This window comes from Schistocerca gregaria, chromosome 7 (genome assembly GCF_023897955.1).
Source record: "Schistocerca gregaria isolate iqSchGreg1 chromosome 7, iqSchGreg1.2, whole genome shotgun sequence".
NCBI classification, from domain to species: domain Eukaryota; kingdom Metazoa; phylum Arthropoda; class Insecta; order Orthoptera; family Acrididae; genus Schistocerca; species Schistocerca gregaria.
Window position 1 is genome coordinate 455,158,009 of NC_064926.1, and position 18,440 is coordinate 455,176,448.

Here is an 18,440-nt window from a genome sequence, read left to right on the forward strand (position 1 = left end):
GAAATTTTGACAGCATGCCACGTGTGAGATTCAACACGTATGTAGCTAGAATCATTAAAATATCGTGAGCTGTTTTCTTTTTATGTTCATTTATTTACAAAATTCTGTCAAAAAATTGAGTGTCTGGAAAAAAAAGGATCATACCCCACATTATAATTTTGATTATAATTCTAGTTCAGTATATCTAGAAAGGTGCATTCATTAATTATGGTAAATTGTAAGTTGGTGTCTTTCCCAGGTCATAGGTCATAAACTCAATAATGTGACATTGGCAGCATTGGACATACAGTGTCTACAAATCGCGATTCTTTGCATAACAGTACAACACTGCCTGCTGGAAAACTTAGTCCCTATCATATTTTCGGTAGAAAATGAACTTCAGCGGAAGGCGATTTGGCAACACTGAAAACAGAGATACGACAAGTTGTTCATTCATCTTGACTATGATGTACATTTGGCAGAGTTTAGAGTTTTCCGTGACAATAACTGAGTTCCCCAGATCGATTTCAAGTGTAGGGGTACTTTTTTTAATTTCCTAATTTTACACTGTATACCCATTACACCGTCCCCAGTGAAATACGAAGAAAATACTTAAAAATAGTATTTATAAAGAAGAGACATTTAAAAATTGTAATAAATTCTCTGTGTAAGTTTCGAGGGCAAAGAAATACACACAACACTCGAAACAAAATGATCTAAGGAGCCGACAAGATACGCTCTTTTGTTAATTTTATAGCCGTCTTCGCTTCTTCTCTTGTCTTGGTTGCGTGTAGACGGACATCTTGTGACTGCTGGCATATGTAAGCATATTTGTACTAATTAAGCGGGTAATATATTGATTTAATATTATTGTTCACTTTTAATTTGTAAGAGATGATACCGATTTCACGTCCTTCTTCCTTGAATTAACGTGCATTCGAGTAACCTGCAACAATCGCAGTGGCCGACGCAACCAACGACGCCATTACGTGACAAAATTAACTTATAAAAATTAGCGGAAGCAAAACTCGCCCGCTTTTAACATAATATACGTTTTTCGCCACAGCCGCCCGACGCTGCAGATGATACGTACCTTTATGATAATTATTTGTAGTACTACAGCCGAGAGCCAAAACCAGGACTCCGACTACAATGCAATGGTTACCGGAGGTAAGAAAAAATACTCTCGCTCGTGTGGGCTGCAATTGTAATTAATAACTAATGATTTTTTGCTTTAAAGCGAACTGACTAGCCGAGGAAATTAATATGAAAAGCATATTCCATTGTTTAATTTCCAGTGAAGATAAATATTGTTAAAGAAAGAGACAACTACACAAAAGCTTTTAATTGTAAATGCAAATTGAATGAAATATCATTTTCATTAAGGCCCATCAAGTCGACAACTATCACCATTACCAATCAAATTCTGTAGTAAATAATAAATTAAATTACGACGGCCGACGGACGCGAGACCATCTAAATCTTTATTCTGTAATTATAGCTGATCTGACTCGAAGGGTGAACAATTATTTAGTACTAAAATAGGAATGAGCGTACAACAGTTTTCATTATTTCGTTTTGAAACGCAGAGTTCAGAGAAAAATTGTACAGCCAGTAACTGAATGTTAGGTGATGCAGGGAGTACGGCGGAGGGGGGATGAGAATCTGCTTTGAGTGCTATGTACAGGGTGACAATTATTGAACTATATGAAATAAAATCGTCATAACTGCTGAGAGGTTGGCCTTAGGGCGTACAAACTTCTCGGTCGGCCGCGAGGCATGATGGGAATCAGTATGCACATGCGCATACGCCTTGTTGCTGTCGGCCATTTGCACGTGATAATATCACGGTACATCGTGCCTAAGCGTATAGCGCTTGTGAAGGAGTACTATATGAGCAGTAACAGCCCAACTGCGGCTCAAAGAAAGACTGCGACCTATTTCAAGCTGAAGGCAACCGGTCCAGATGTGCTAACTAACCATCAAGAATTTGATTCGCATATTTGAGAGAACGGGCAGTGTTCGCTATGACAGTGTTGGCAATGTCGGTCGTCCAAAAAGGGTGAAAACGCCTCAAAACATTAAGAAGACAGGCGCTGTGTTTCAAACCATCCCCAGGAGATAGATCAGACGAGCTGCACAACAGGTGGGAATCAACAAGGAGACACTGCGATAAATTGTTATTGAAGACCTGCATATCTCCCATACCCCATCCCCAGGAGATAGATCAGACGAGCTGCACAACAGGTGGGAATCAACAAGGAGACACTGCGATAAATTGTTATTGAAGACCTGCATATCTCCCATACAAAATTCAAGCCCATCAGCCATTAAGCCACATGGCTATGGAACAGTGGTTGTGTTTCGCCAACACTATTGTTCACAGAATTGATGAACAGGACTTTACTGTGAATATGGTTTGGTTTCGCGATGAAGCCTACTTCCATTTGGATGGGTTCATAAAAAAGCCAAATTAGCAGATTTGGGGGTCTGAGAATCCGCATTTCGCGATCGAGAAGTCTCTTCAGCCTCAAGGTGTGGTGTGCAATGTTCAGACATGGAATAATTGGTGCCATATTCCTTGATGGCATGGTGACTACCCGTCGGTATGTGAAATTCTGGAAGATGATTTCATCCGTATTATACAAAGTGACCCTGAATTTCGACAAGACGTGGTTCACGCAAGACAGAGCTCGATTATGTGTAAGCAGCAGAGTCTTTTACGTCGTGGAGGAGAACTTTGGACACCACATTCTAGCTGCAGGGTACCCAGAGGCCACTGGCATGGGCCTCGATGGCTGCCATATTCTCCGGATCGCAACACATACGTCTCCTTTTTGTGGAGCTATATTAAAGACAAGGTGTACAGCAATAAGCGCAAAACAATTGATTAGCTAAAAGCAGCCATTCAGAAAGACATCGACAGCTTCGATGTCTCACGATTTCAGCGGGTCATGCAGAATTTCGCTACGCGTCTGCGGCACACCATCGCCAATGGTGGCAGGCATATCGAACATCCGAATACCTGAAGTGACGTTTACATGTTGAATAGAGTGTATGCGCGCCGTAGTTTGTAACTAATTTAGGTTTGTTTTCATATGGTTCAATAATTGTCACCTTGTATGTTTTGTGAAAGACATTCTGTCACTGATAATGTATTTAAAATATTAAAATTTGTCACTCTAATGTATTTAAAATATTAAAATTTGTCGCTCTAACTATATGTGTAAGGGACGATCAAAAAGTTTCCCTTCGAAGGCTGTACAGCCATCGGTATACAAAACAGGCAAAAACCGTCCTTACTATTGAGGCAATCATCGTACCGACGCACCTTGTTGAAGATACCTCTTTGGTAAAACACCGTTTCCTGGTGTGTGAATAAGTATGCCACTCCCTGCTGTACATCCACGTCCGACAGAAATCGTCACATTTCAAGGCTTTTTTTCTAGCACGACAACCACATAGGGACTGACCAGGACTGTCGTAGGACAGCTAGGCTGCTTGCCATTTAAGCTTCCTCAGGCCTCCCAAATCGATCGGCGTCTTGTGTCGAAAGATGACCAGCATGGAACTGGGCGCACCATTCCGCAGAAGTCGTTTCCGACAGACATGTTGCCCCATACACATTCTTCAGTCTACGATGGACGTCTTCCGGTGTTTGTTCTTTGGTCGCCAAGAAAATAATAACAGCACATTGGCTATGTCTGGAGGCATTTGATAATAGCACCACTATAGTTCACGTTTCTGCACTTATTGCACACACCTTGGAAAGACACAGTTGCAACACTGATCCCTTGCCTACATGTTCGTACCTATGTAGCTACATTTTAGACGCGCTACGTTCCATACACGATGCAACAAAGTCTTCAAACAGAAACTCATTGATCGCCCCTTACAGTAAATACGTTTAATATCTCCACAGTGATACGTTTTTAATTATTTCTGTGCTATGAGAAGTAATTTATTTCGAACTGATTATTGCTTTTCATGAATATTTCTGACTTGTTTGATCAGTGATCATTAATTTTGTTTTTTTGGTATATGCTTGTTGTATGATAAACAGTGTTAAGTTACAACATTACTGAGTAGATCAAAATTATAAAACAAAAAAGAACACCTACAGGAATCGAACTCATTAATATAATCCAACCACATTAATGTGACAACTTCTCGAAAACCTGACTATCCATCTCTTGCAGTCCAGACCGCTCTAAGACGTGCAGGAAGAGACTCAATGAGGTTGTACAAGGTATGGACAGGCTCGTGGAGCCATGCCATGGCCAGGTGGGCGAGGTAACTCGGTTGAGGACCCATCACACGAACAGTCCGATCAAAGTAATCGCACAGATACTCAACTGGGTTTAATTGTGGAAAGGTTGGTCGCCAGAGGACTATGGTAAACTCACGCTGGTACTCTTGGAACTGCTGTAGGCTGTGCGACACATAGTATTGTTCTGATGGTAGATGCCATTGTGCCGAGGAAAAACAAACTGCATGTAGGGATGGACATGGTCACTCAGGAAAGATGCATAATTGTGTTGATCTATCTACATCTATATCTACATGGGTACTCTGCAAATCACATGTAAGTGCCTGTCATTGGGTTCATCGGACCACCTTCACAGTTCTCTACTATTCCAATCTCATATAGCGCACGGAAAGAATGAACACCTACATCATTCCTCACGAGCTTTGTTTTGCCTTATTTTATCATGGTGATCGTTCCTCCCTATGTACGTCGGTGTCAACAAAATATTTTCGCATTTTGGAATTTCGTGAGAAGATACCAAAAATGTTCAAATGTTTGTGAAATCTTATGAGACTCAACTGCTAAGGTCATCAGTCCCTAAGCTTACACACTATTTAACCTAAATTATCCTACGGACAAACACACACACTCATGCCCGAGGGAGGACTCGAACCTCCGCCGGGAGCAGCAGCACAGTCCATGACTGCAGCGCCTTGGACTGCTCGGCTAATCCCGCGCAGAGAGAAGATTCCGTCGCAACGAAAAACGCCTTTCTTTTAATGATGTACAGCCCAAATCCTGTATCATTTCTGTGAGACTCTATCCCATATTTCGCGATAATACAAAACGTGCTGCCTGTCTTTGAACTTTTTCGATGTTCTAAGGATCCCACACCGCGCAGCAGTATTCTAAAAGAGAACGGACAAGCGTAGTGTAGGCAGTCTCCTTAGTAGGTCTGTTACATTTTGTAAGTGTTCTGCCAATAAAACGCAGACTTTGATTAGCCTTCCCCACAACATTTTCTATGTGTTTCTTCCAATTTAAGTTGTTCGTAATTGTAATAGCTAGGTATTTAGTTGAATTTAATGCTTTTAGATTACATTCACTTATCGTGTAACCGAAGTTTAACGAGTTCCTTTTACCACTCATCTGAATGACCTCACACTTTTCGTTATTTAGAGTCAACTGCCACTTACCACACCTTTCAGATATCTTTTCTAAATCGTTTTGCAATTTGTTTTGATCTTCTGGCGACATTATTAGTCGATTAGCGACAGTGTAATTCTCAAACAACCGAAGACTGCTGCTCAGATTGTCTCCGAAATCGTTTATATAGATAAGGAACAGCAAAGGACCTACAACACTGTCCTGAGGAACTTCAGACATCACTTTCCGTGAATTACTACGAACTGTGATCTCTCTGAAAGGAAATCACAAACCCAGTCATAGAACTGACACGATATTCCATAAGAACGCAATTTCCCTATGAGCTGCTTGTGTGGTACTGTGTCAAAAGCCTTCTGGAAGTTCAGAAATACGGATCGATCTGAAATCCCCTGTCAATAGCGCTCAGCACTTCATGTGAATAAAGAGCTATGTGTGTTTCACAGGAACGATGTTTTCTAAATCCATCTTGACTGTGCGGCAATAGACCGTTTTCTTCGGGGTAGTTCATAATGTTCGAACACAATGTATGTTCTAAAATCCTGCTACATATCGGCGTTAACGATATGGGCCTGTAATTTAGTGGATTACAATTACTCCTACTGCCTTCCTTGAATATTGGTGTGACCTGTGCAACTTTCGAGTCTTTGGGTACGGATCTTTCGTCGAGCGAACGGTTGTATATGATTGTTAAGTATGGAGCTAATGCATCAGCATACTCCGAAAGGAACCTAGTTGATATACAGTCTGGACCAGAAGACTTGCTTTTATTAAGTGATTTAAGTTGCTTCACTACTCCGAGGATATTTACTTCTACGTTATTCATGTAGGCAATTGTTCTCGTTTCAAATTCTGGAATATTTACTTCGTCTTCTTTTTTGAAGGCATTTCGAAAGGCTGTGTTTAGCAACTCTGCTTTGGCAGCACTGTCTTCGATGGTATCTCCATTGGTTGTTTCTTATCGCTAACATACTTCACATACGACCAGTATCTCTTTGGATTTTCTGCCACGTTTCGAGACAAAGTTTCGTTGTGGAAACTGTTACAAGCATCTTTCACTGAAGTCCGCGCTAAATTTCGAGCTTCTGTAAAAGATCGCCAATCTTGGGGATTTTGTCTCTCTTTAAATCTGGCATGTTTGTTTCGTTGTTTCTGCAACAGTGTTATAACCCGTCCTGTGTACCAAGGAGGATCAGCTCCGTCGTTTGTTAATTTATTTCGTATAAATCTCTCAATTGCTGCCGATATTATTTCTTTGAATTTAAGCCACATCTGGTTTACAATTATGTCATTAATTTGGAATGAGTGGAGATTGTCTCTCAGGAAGGCGTCAAATGAATTTTTATCTGCTTTTTTGAATAGGTATATTTGTCGAGGACTTGATTGCAATATTCAATCTCGCTACGACAGCGCTGTGTTCACTAATCCCTGAATCAGTTTTGATGCTCGTTATTAATTGAGGATTATTTGTTGCTAAGAGGTCAAGTGTGTTTTCACAACCGTTTACTATTCGCGTGGGTTCATGAAATAGCTGCTCGAAATAATTTTCAGAAAATGCTTTTAGCACAATTTCAGATGATATTTTATGCATACCTCAGGAACTGAACATGTATTTTCGCCAACATGTTGAGGGTAAATGAAAATCACCACCAACTATTATCGCATGAGTCAGGTACGTGTTTGAAATCATACTCAAGTTATCTTTGAACATTTTCGCAACTATAGCATCTGAATTGGGAGGTCGGTAAAAGGATCCAATTATTATTTTATTCCCGTTGCCAATTATGACCTATGCCCATACTAACTCACAGTTTCGATACAAGTTAAACTATTTCTGACAGTAACAAACATGCCACCACCATCCGTGTTTAGCCTAACCGAGTTTAGCCTGTACTATCTATTGTGCCTTCCAGAATGACGAGATCGCCCACGGAATGCCAGTAAAAGATTTCCCAGACCATAACGTTCCTCCTTTCGGTCTGTATTCTTGTAGAATGTTTCCTTCCAGACGTTTCGCGCTATAGCAGTAAACACCATCTGTCTGATGGAGAATAAAACCTGATTCATCTGGAAAGGCCAACTGTCACCACTCAGTGGACGTTCAGCAGTGTGTCAATATAGAAATATTTGTTGATTCTAGATTCATTGAACCACTTACATTCAAACATTTGGACTGAACAGTTCCCAGTAATATTATCAAGATGATTGCCACATGTTTCAGAGCTAAACTTTGACGGTGCAGGCTTTAGAGAACAGGCAGTTGCAGGGATGAGAATGAATGCAGGAGAGTATAAGAGCTACTAGTTGAAACTCGCATTCCTCACTGAGTAGTGGCCTCAAGCGAAGCAGTATTAAGTCAGATTAGAAGTAGTAATGATGGAGCATTACACAGAATCGAGACTGCAGGATCCAACACAATATTCCAAGGAGTTGGGGTACAGAAATCAATTCTTAGATATTCTGTATGAGTGATTAGAATGAATTCGTGTTTGACGAATCTAATGTAACAGATACTGAGGGAAATAATAATAGCAGCAAGAAACATGCAAGATGTGGGAGGATTCCAATATTTATTGTTAGAATTAGCATATAATCAGGGCCAAGAAGCAAGAGATCCTGTGTGCTTCATACAGACACATTTTCCACCAGAAAACTAGCAAATGAACACTCAAAATTGGTGAGCAAGGCATCCACTATAAATAAATAGAAGGTATTTATAAAGGCAGAATGGTCGTAGATGACATGGACCACAGTAATGAACAGGTAATACGAATAACAATTGGAGACAAATCTATCACTGAGAACAGAGAGTCCAAATTGCAGAAGTATGTTGGCCTGATCTTATAATTATAGGAAAGAGGGGCAAAGGAATCATTCATGGAATCGAATAGTCAAATCCACTCCTGGAAGAACTATTCAACATACTAGGACATAAGGAGCATTATACATGGATTTCACAGAACTTGATGGCACACTGTTAAGACAGGGTGATGAAACTGATCATTGTGGATATTCTGTCTTTAACACAAGTCTAAATTAAAGAACAGTTCAGTGTAAAGTAGACCTAGCTAACCAGGTATCAGTTTTAGATAAGTTTATTTGCGAGCACCGGTATTAACAGAACCAAATATAAAGATATGTAATGCCATGAGTAGCAAGAGCTCTGATGTTAAGGAAAAGGGTAGACATTACATGTCAAAGTGTAGCTTCTATATGATCGTTATCATCATACAAGGGTTACCAGTAGAAGCGATATTAGGATTTGATCTTCTGAATATGTATGAGATGATTATGAACCTGATGGAAAATTTTTTTATGACAGAAGCAAATGAACTTACACTTAGACAATCACACAGCGACAGATAGTAGTCAGTGTTTTGTGTGGGGGGGGGGGGGGATATAAAGTGAAGGAACATCAAATTTTTTTAAGTCCCACCAATTGCTGCTCATCTTTAAAAAGTTGGTATTGAACGAAATAAAAGCAATTTTGAGAGAAGGCATGATAGAAGAAGCAGTTAAGTCATGCAGTAACCTATTGTGGTCTGTCACCAAGAAATATGGGTCTATCAGACTGGTACTGGAATCATGACAAATCAAGACCGTAATCGAGACCGAGACTGATTGCCCACAGACACTTGAAGAATTGTTACAGTGATTTCATGGAGATTGTATTCTCACATCACTCGATTTATGTGATAGCTGTTGGCAATCACCATTTTCCCCAGTGTAGAGCAGTTTTGTGCTGCAAACAATGTGTTCAGTTCAAGAAATTATCTTGGGGATTAAAAACTTCGTCAGCTACTCTCCTGGAAATGGAAAAAAGAACACATTGACACCGTTGTGTCAGACCCACCATACTTGCTCCGGACACTGCGAGAGGGCTGTACAAGCAATGATCACACGCACGGCACAGCGGACACACCAGGAACCGCGGTGTTGGCCGTCGAATGGCGCTAGCTGCGCAGCATTTGTGCACCGCCGCCGTCAGTGTCAGCCAGTTTGCCGTGGCATACGGAGCTCCAACGCAGTCTTTAACACTGGTAGCATCCCACGACAGCGTGGACGTGAACCGTATGTGCAGTTGACGGACTTTGAGCGAGGGCGTATAGTGGGCATGCGGGAGGCCGGGTGGACGTACCGCCGAATTGCTCAACACGTGGGGCGTGAGGTCTCCACAGTACATCGATGTTGTCGCCATTGGTCGGCGGTAGGTGCACGTGCCCGTCGACCTGGGACCGGACCGCAGCGACGCACGGATGCACGCCAAGACCGTAGGATCCTACACAGTGCCGTAGGGGACCGCACCGCCACTTCCCAGCAAATTAGGGACACTGTTGCTCCTGGGGTATCGGCGAGGACCATTCGCAACCGTCTCCATGAAGCTGGGCTACGGTCCCACACACCGTTAGGCCGTCTTCCGCTCACGCCCCAACATCGTGCAGCCCGCCTCCAGTGGTGTCGCGACAGGCGTGAATGGAGGGACGAATGGAGACGTGTCGTCTTCAGCGATGAGAGTCGCTTCTACTTTGGTGCCAATGATGGTCGTATGCGTGTTTGGCGCCATGCAGGTGAGCGCCACAATCAGGACTGCATACGACCGAGGCACACAGTGCCAACACCTGGCATCATGGTGTGGGGAGCGATCTCCTACACTGGCCGTACACCTCTGGTGATCGTCGAGGGGACACTGAATAGTGCACGGTACATCCAAACCGTCATCGAACCCATCGTTCTACCATTCCTAGACCGGCAAGGGAACTTTCTGTTCCAACAGGACAATGCACGTCCGCATGTATCCCGTGCCAACCAACGTGCTCTAGAAGGTGTAAGTCAACTACCCTGGCCAGCAAGATCTCCGAATCTGTCCCCCATTGAGCATGTTTGGGACTGGATGAAGCGTCGTCTCACGCGGTCTGCACGTCCAGCACGAACGCTGGTCCAACTGAGGCGCCAGGTGGAAATGGCATCGCAAGCCGTTCCACAGGACTACATCCAGCATCTCTACGATCGTCTCCATGGGAGAATAGCAGCCTGCATTGCTGCGAAAGGTGGATATACACTGTACTAGTGCCGACATTGTGCATGCTCTGTTACCTGTGTCTATGTGCCTGTGGTTCTGTCAGTGTGATCATGTGATGTATCTGACCCCAGGAATGTGTCAATAAAGTTTCCCCTTCCTGGGACAATGAATTCACGGTGTTCTTATTTCAATTTCCAGGAGTGTATTTTTAGTAAAAGATTAGGATCCATGATGCCAGAAGTGTTAAGAAATAAAATTTCACAGTACGCTGACAACATACTTATGGTATGGGAAGAACATCAATGAGTTTGAGTAAGAAGGGGTTGTTATTAACTTGGAAAAGTCAGAATTTGAATTCAATCAATCGAGATCCTTAGGACAAGTGATGTCTGCCGATGGAATCCAGCCAGACAGAGGAAAGTTAGAATCACTAAAAAATACTCAATACCGATCAATAAGCGATAATGTTGAGCCTTTTTAACATTAGCAAATTTCTATAAACTGTTTATAAAAGAAACAGTTATCACATGAAATTTGTGTTGTTTGAAATGCAAAAGATTTACATAGCAATAGACAGAGACAGAACAACGTGAATTTCAAGATTTGAAAGGAGCACTATTAAGATAATCACTTTTGTTTCTCCTATATCGAAGCAAAATATTCTTTCTGTGTATAGAAGCAACAAGGACCAGTCTCAGTATTCACTTATTCCAAGAAATTGAACAGAATGGAGAAATAATGAAGGAAACAGTCTCCTCTGACAGTAAGTATCGAGGAAAGTGGAGAACAGTTATTCACTTACAGAAATGGAAGTGTTCACTGTTGTATGGGGGTTCTGCAAATTTAGCTTCTTCTTGACTGGATTAATAACGAAGGTATACAGGAGCCATAAAGCCTTAGAGCTTTTCATGATTGCAAAACTGACATACAACTTTCACGTTGGGCAGCTTATCTTCAACAGTTTAAATTTTATGTGGTACACATCTCAGGAAAAGAAAACATCATCATGGATACATTATCACAATCAGCTATAGGATTGATGTTCGAATATCACAACGAAATCAAAGGTGCCAATTTTGAAGTATTATATATGAAGAAAGTAACATTTGAAAATTTTGTGCATACAATGCTTACTAACATTTGCAGAGAGCAAGACAAGAACTCAGTCTTAATGGACGTTTAGGAGAAATGGCAAGACAGGACAGCAGCTAATAGTAGGCCATATTACTTTATTAGGAGTGGCATTTCTTAGATGTACACACAGCTGAGAGCATTGAGCTCCTGTGTATCTCAGAGGAATTTATTAACAATATAATTTGGTGTACGTATCTCAGTCATGCTCATTTTGGACACTGAAAGTGCTACATCAAGTTGAGAGAATCAATATACTTCAATAATATGGGTTTGAGGATAAGGGAAGTACTGAATAACTGTGCAACATGTCAAAAGGAAAAACCTACATCGGCCACACATCAAGATTTCATGTGCCTCATCTTATCAAAAGGACTAAGAGGCATTACAGCCACATATATTTTCAGGCCAGTGCCGATCTCATGTAGAGGGTATGACTACATACTAGTGATCACTGAACTCCCCTCCATATGCATAATGTTTACACCACTGAAGAACACCACTTGTAAGTCAGTAACAAGAGCTTTCAGAAACTACTTTCTTAACGCAGTAGGAAAGGGAAGAAGATCCTATCAGACGATGATCCACAATTTAGATCAAAGTGTTGGAAGAACATTAGGAATCAAGAGAAGATATTGACAGTTTATGCATCATGATGCTATAACCTCTCAAACCTTATGGGGGAGGATAATGAGAGAGATTTCTAAGATGTGTCATTTGTACTGCCACAATAAACATTGGTCAGGGACATGTATGTATCAGGTTTACAAATTCCAACAAACAACTTGCTACATGAGGCTACTGGAATGGCATCTAGCTTAGTTCTGACAAACCAACCACCAACATATCGAATAAGGGAGATTGTGGATTACCCACCTGTTAGACATAAAAACTACCAAGAAACGACAAAAGTAGCGCTGGAGAGGCTAAACAGAGAAGTTAATGTGAGGAAATAAATGGTCAAAGGACCAATAAGGGAGTGTATGCTAACTGTGAGTAACAAAGAATAGCTACAATCTCGAAGATGACCTAAGAAGAGCAGATATGTGAGCGGCAAGTTCTTTAGTGTAATTTTTGGATCTTACCACTTGCAGAAAATAGAACATCACAACATATTGGAGTTAGAAACGATACAGAGCCATAATTCAACTGAAGAACACTACTTTTCGCATGTTGAGTTGTTCAAAGAATGAGAAGCTTTGGAGGAGCGAGTAGAGAGACTAATACAATGTCAGGTATGTTGCAAGAAGAAATCCTTATCATATGTAACAGAGTCATGAAGTCGTTAAAGAGAGTTATCACATGGAACAAGTCCAGTTGTCTAACAACAGGAAGAAAACTTGTTGAAATTTAAGAGAGTTATGAAGTCGTTAAAGAGTGTTGTTATGTGGAACAAGTCCTATTGTCATCAGAAGTGAGAAAAAGACAGGAAGATGCTGTAAGAGACACTGAGAAAATAAACGTTACATGGATCATTGGCTGTAGTCGCCCATTGATGGAGATGTGTGTATTTGCTGTAGGTTCTTTTTTTATGTATATGTTCGTAAGATGAGAAGGGTCTCTGAGCAAGAAGCCATAAAACCTCATGACTAAGGTTTGTGTAGATGTTATGTAGATTCCGAGGACAGCATACGCAATGGAAAGCTGTGCTGAGGGGTTATAGCTGATGAGTCAAACAATATGCCGATTTACATGAGTATTTGGTAGTTTGATGAGAGTTATTTGCTTCAACTTTTTTGTATGTACATGTATTGTTGTCAGGGTTAATATGTGAACTTTTGGAGAAAGATTGTGATGGAAGGAAATAAATTGAAGGTTATAAAAAAAGTGATCCAGACATGATGTAGAAAGAAAGCAAGGGTAAGGTAATAATAGATCATAAATCAAAGGAGGACAGACCACAAACTCTTGTGAAATATTAAACAGTATACCCAATAGTAAGGGTAAAAGAAAGGAGAAGTTAAGAGTGAATTGCCAAAACAAATAATATATAATGCAAGAGAATTTGGTGCTGCAATTTTCTGATATGAGTGGAAAACCACATTATAGATGTGCATATGTTTGAGATAAACGATTACCAAAAATTATAGAACCTATAGCAAGATAGAGAAAGGCTTTCACAAGCTGGAAGGCGAAGAAAGAACACAAAATTTAATTCATCAGATGAAAGGTAGAAAGTGAGGCTAAACCAAGAATGGTAAGATGTTAAAGCTGTAGAATGTGTAGGGTAGCTGCAATAGATGCGGGTTTCCAGGTACAAGGTATTACCAAGTATACAGGATATTAGCAGACTTCTCAGGAATAACCAATTTGGATATAAGAAGCCACATGAAAATAACAAACCAATGACTCTGAAACTATATAAATATCACCTGAGCTCCCAACAAAATTAAAAAAGAAAACCAAAATGAAGCATTCATGCCACTGTCAATATGTAAATTCACAAATGAAATTATGAGTGTGAAAAATTTTAGGCAATGGAGATGTAGTGCTGATTTAACTGTATTTATGTAATGATATGTATTATTTATTATTTAATTACAGTACTTTTGAAGCGGTATTTACGTATGTGTAGACATATTGATGCACAGTGACACAAGGGTGAATTCTGAATTTAAAAGTTGAATTTTGGTACTATGTGTGTCTTTTCTTAAATATGTTTTTGTGCTATGAGTGTTATTGTGTAACTATGTACTATCATGTATGTTTTGCTATATTTACCATTCCTTAAAATATGTATTTATAAAAAGGATGAACGACTTAAATTTTAAACAACTTATTTTGAATTGAGAGTGAATGTTAATTGATTTTTCAAAAAGGAATGAAGAAACATTATTGAGCCTAAGCCATTAGTGAATGAATGAGTAATAAAATAAATAATAAATTTTTTGGTAAGTTCAGAAAGAGTGAATGAATGTTAAGACAAGAATAGCAATTGTAATACTAGTATAAAGGAAGAATAATTGTGTTCATAAGCCATTAGTGAATGAATCAGTAATAAAATAAATAATAAATTTTTTGGTAAGGTCAGAAAGAGTGAATGAAAGGTAAGACAAGAATAGCACTTATAGTACTAATTTGAAGGAAGAATGATTGTGTTCATAAGCTAGAACCTGAACTGTATATCACATTGTTCAGTAATTGTAGTTCCACTTTTACACCAGCAAGACAATGAGCGAGTGTGTGATGGCTTATTAGATAAATGAGGTATTTAATAAATGATATGTACCCCTGCCAAAAATCCTATTCCTAAACAAATAACCAGTGCCAAAGATGAGCACCCAAGCCAAATAGAATGTTAGGAAAAATTTCTTACATGCAATTACGCTGTAACAGCATTTGAGCACAACAATATCTGTAAAATTTGAGAAAAGGAAGGAGGTATAACGTTATGGGATCGTTTTAAATAAACTCTCCCACAACTTGTGTGAAACCTGTGAGAAAAAGACAAATTAACTTGGAATAAATTGGACCCCATCAAATGGTTAAATGCGAAATATTATTAGAGACTGCCAACACCTAATTGCTTAGTTTTGGATTTCTTATGATAAACCGCATAGCTAAATGAGACGCCACTCAGGAAGCGGGCTGAACGCCGAAGAGAACGTTGGATGGGCTGTTTAGATAATATTCTAGAAACTGGAATGTGAACAGGAAGTTGGGACTTCTCAGTAGTGTATGAGACGCAGACACCTGACTGGGACAATTTTTAGAGAAACATGAAGACTACTGCCATTGGTGCATTTGAATAATGTCGGTGTGGAAGAGTAGAGAGTGTGATTGTGCTTACAGAGGCACAGTCATATGGGCCATTGCACAAAGATCAGTAAGAGAGCGAGTAAATCATACATATTTAGGAGTACCAAGACTAACAAATTTTTTAACTGGTCAACCACGTAGAATTCCAGTGAAGACGTGAGGACGGAGTCTTGTAAGATAACATCTTACTGGTCAACACGCACAAGAATTAGTATTCTACCAAACAAAATTATGAAACGCCGAAAAACCCAGAGCTCAAAGATTTTCTTGTTGGTAACGACCTACAGATATGTTCTTCACTTCTCTTCTTCCAGGCTCCATCTTCCCTTAGGCACCACATTCAGGCTTCTTCGAAATTTCTGCTCATCGTGTATAGGAGGCTGTCGTCTGGCTGAGTTGAACTAAGACACTGGTAGAGACGAGTCGTTGATACCGATCGAATGACTGATTTCGCAGCCACTTCAGCTGTCATTGTCAGATTCTAAGTATGGTAATATGCAACCGAAACAGCAAAGCAAACTCACGGGAAAGGAGAATTTTTCCGGTAACGATATTAAGTAATTACAGTTTTCAATTTGAAGACTTACTTGCAGTTAGTAGTTCAATACACTTTGAACTCCGGCAAGAAATGTACATGTATATCCTTCTGTAATATTTTCTGTCCCTGTGCGCTAACCTACAGCAATCACGGTATGTAAATGAGAATGCATATCTTTTGTTATTATGTACAGTAACTTTGAATTACCGTCCAAGTACCTTAACCAAGTTTTCTAGGACGTAATGAGTGTAGTGACTTTAGTCACTGTTAAATTAATTTCTGGTGAAATTTGATACTGTAGGAGTAATAAGCGGAGTACATTCAGACATTGTTTGATTTAGTAGTCAGATGCAGTTCATGTGCATTGTTTTGATGAATGCTGATTTATTGGTATGAAATGTAACAGGGCTAAACTGATTTATTTAATTAAAGCGTCCAATTTAATACTCTACCCATTCAATAGGCAAGGGCTACACACGGTGAATGTTTGCAAAGACCGATTCTTGTACAGCATGCATCGACATTTGGAAACATAGTCAAAGGAAATGTTCCTCGGATGTTTTTGTTCGATGTGGCGGAAAGGCCACTTTTCCAATTCATGGAGACAGACAATTTCCCTATCTCTTCTCATACCACGAAAGGACTGAACCTGTCCTAGAAGTTACCTAGAGCTGCCTCAAATACCTGTGTAGGAAAGGCGCTAGAGTGAATACTTAAGCATCGACTTGTCTGAATTTTAGAGACAACGCAATCGTTTAGCCGCCCTGAGTGTGGTTTTCAGAGATACCGATCCGCTGCCCACAGTCTGACCGTGCTGGAGATGGCTATCCATCTGGTTTTCCTACGTAACCGTCAATGTATCGACGTATTCTTTGACATCTGTAAGACGTGTGATACTACTTGGAGACACAAGGGTCTTGGTGAAGGCCACCAGTGGGGCCTCCGTGATCACCTCTCCATCTCCACATGGTTCTTCCCTCACAAACGTTTTGTTAGGGGTAGAATTTGTGATGTGCTGTCGGATCGTTTTGCACAGGAGTATAGTGTTCCTCACGACACTGTTTTACGTGTTACCATCTTTACCACAGTCATAAACAATATCACGTCTACGTTACAGAGTACTGAACAGCGCGCCTTATTTGTGGGCGATTTTGCAGCTCTCTGTTCCTCCTCCAGTACTGCAACAGTGATTCATCAGTTGCAGTTAACGGCGCTGAGGTTACAGGAGTGGTCTGTAAAGATTGGTTTCCAGTTTTATGCAGGCATGTGTGTTCATTGTAATTGTTATCGTCGTATTTTTTATTTACATTACTTGCCTATGAGAGACACAATTCTACATTTTAAAGGCACATTGAGGTTTGTGAGAATCGATTTTTACTCCACACGGTCGTATCTGAGGGATCTGAAAGATAAGACCCAGAAGGCACTGAATATTTTTAAGTGCCTTAGCGACAGGTCGTGGCGACCAGGCAGGGCGCGTCTGTTGTATTTTTATAGGGCTTTCGTGTAATCGTGGCTAGACCACAGGCTCTGAGTGTATGGATCATATCTTAAGATCATTGACGTTATCCATTGAGAGGGATTAGACTAACCACGTGTTCTTAGATTTCGAACCTCATGCCCAGTCTCAGTGATGACGCCACTCACTATCCTGTGACAATTCATCGTGTGTCAGGCTGATCCAAATTCAGGAGCCTGCTTAAATGATTCAAATGGCTCTGAGCACTAGGGGACTTAACTTTTGAGGTCATCAGTCCCCTAGAACTTAGCACTACTTAAACCTCACCAACCTAAGGACATTACACCCATGCCCGAGGCAGGATTCCAACCTGCGACCGTAATGGTCGCGCGGTTCCAGACTGTAGCGCCTAGAACCGCTCGGCCACTCCGGCCGGCCAGGAGCCTGTCATATTTTTTCTCGTCCATCAGTGTAACGTCTTTTTACTAATCATCCACGAGCAACAAAGCCATTTGGGATCCGTGTTCATCGTGTGCTGTAGTCACTTATTTGTGAAGTGTGTACAACGCCAAATTTAGAACATTAACCTCCTGCCACACTGGTTACAGCAGAGACCCAGAGTAATTTTAGACGTAGTGCACGCGTTTTTCATACACTATTTTATGGCACGTTAACTGTAGCTGTGTTTACGGATGCGTCTAAACAAAGGGACTCCGTCGGTTGATTTGGTGTTTTCTTTGGTCATGTCGTAAGGATCCGACTACCTCAAGTGTTTAATGTTTTCAGCGTAACTTAAATACGAATTATAAACGACCTCGCGGGCACTAGAGCAGATGAAATCTGTTTAGAGTGCTAAATTCCTTGTCTATTAAATTCCCTGCGCATCTTTCACTGACTCCAACGTATGACTCCTGGGTTTCTCGCCAACTAACAGAATACCATAAAGGAAAACGAAGGACCGTGTTCTCGAAATTGCTCAATGAAGGATGCAATCCGCGGGAACCAGTACATGGGTGATGTGGCGGTTATTGATGCAGAAAAACGTTGACTCAGACGGTGAGAGGTGCGGTGGTACCATGCGGGTATACCGGCACTCCCCGTCAGGTGACGTAACGTCGTCACATTGAACGAAGATTATGCT